The following is a 1,964-nucleotide window of genomic DNA, read 5'->3' as shown; positions in this document are numbered from 1 at the left end:
TCTTTAGCAATGGAATGATTGTGAAATGGAGACCTCTTATCATCTGAGTTATAATAGTAAAATAATGCATCACATATCTTCACGGAGAGCTTTGCAAGATCTGAATTCCAGTTAATTATTACCACCTCTCATACCTATCCTTTCTATCAGGTATATACTGTAGATCCCATAACTGGTGTAGTGTCTGATTTGTCAGCCAACTAAGGTCTGTGCTCTCCATTCACCACTTGTGCCAATTCCTGCTTGTTAGCCTTTTGTCTTGTATTGTGGTAGCAGATATTAAGACAGCGTTTAGGTGATGTTGTGAGAGCATAAGCAATGTGTGTATGACTGTGTGTGTGTGTGTGTGTGTGTGTGTGTGTGTGTGTGTGTGTGTGTGTGTGTGTGTGTGTGTGTGTGTGTGTGTGTGTGCTCCAGAGCCCCTCCACAGGCTTAAGGGTGGGGATGGGGGGCAGGTGATTTATGGCTTCATCTGTCAGCTATAATAAAGCAGTCTCTAATGAAGTCAGGGGAAGGTGACCTTTGTGGTGACTTTACCCCTGTGTGTGTGTGTGTGTGTGTGTGTGTGCGTGCCGGCCTATTTGTGTGTGCATTTTTGTGAGGGTGAATATGAGAATTCATAAAGCAGGCAAAACCGTGTGAATTTAGTGGGAACGAATAAGGTCATGATGTATTCGACTGTGTGCATACTGTATGTGAGTTATTTTACTGTATTTCATGTGTAAATTACTGTACCATCTGATTTTGAGAGCGTCTTAATAAAGAAATGCACACACTCACCATTACATCGTATTCATCCTCCACACATCATGCATCCACACATAAAAAGATGACCATGTGTGACTCTCTGATGCACATACACAGACTTATGATGATAAATACCCTGCCTCTGCATACCATAAACAGATTTAGGTTAGGAACTCCACAGGGACAACTGCCATTTTTACATGTAAACACACGTTCTGGGGATAGAAAAAAGGGAGATTATACATGCGAATGTGCGTGTGTGTGTGTGTGTGTGTGTGTGTGTGTGTGTGTGTGTGTGTGTGTGTGTGTGTGTGTGTGTGTGTGTGTGTGTGTGTGTGTGTGAGTGAGTGTGTTTGTGTTAGTGAGTGTGTGTGAAAGTGTGTGTGGAAAGAAAGAACAAGAGTGTGTATGTACATGTACTGCAGTGTTGGCCATATCAGTGTGGGGAACCCAGTGGAAAGCTTTCTGGGCTCTTACTCAGAAGGAAGGAAATTCATGTGGTAATAAAATAGTCAAAGGCATTTCCGTAGCGAAGGGAGTCATCACGTCTGGCCTTGAACCGGGGTATATGGGTACCGAACCTGTATTCTGATCGTGATGCCAAAGACCGGGCCCATTGGTATTGCTGTCAGAGCACATACTCAGCCGTAGACACAGCACTCTGTCACATGCATCTTAAGCAGTATTCTACTATATTTTAAGTGGCATAACCTCACAAATCGTTCTGCTTCACAATGTGGTAATCAGGGAGGGGAAAAATTACATAAAAATGTATTTTGTATTTTTTTGTATTTTTTACATAAAAATGTATTTTGGTGTAAGATACAAAATACTAAAGCTGTAAAAGTATCAAACCTAGGGTTAACCTAGGGTTATCAAAATACACTCTAGTATTTTCAATTTATGAAATCTAAAAATATATTTCCAATGCAACATGACATAATTTCACAAACCTCCACCCTACATAATGTTTGATATATTTGACAGCTTTTCACTGCTTAACAAGCACGTAACAAAGAATTGTGCCATGATGGGGCGTATGACCGTAGCCATGTCAAGAAGGCATAAAACGTACATTAAATTTCTTGTCATATCAGAGAGAGAGACAAAAACTTTCAATACGTGCACCCAAAATGTTACATGCACGTATGTTAGGTTCTAAGTTGCAAGCAGAGAATCTTGGTGTGGGTCAGTTGTTTACAGAGTATGTTCTCTCT

This window comes from Sprattus sprattus (assembly GCF_963457725.1).
Source record: "Sprattus sprattus genome assembly, chromosome: 4".
Lineage (NCBI taxonomy): Eukaryota > Metazoa > Chordata > Actinopteri > Clupeiformes > Clupeidae > Sprattus > Sprattus sprattus.
This window is presented reverse-complemented; position numbering follows the sequence as displayed.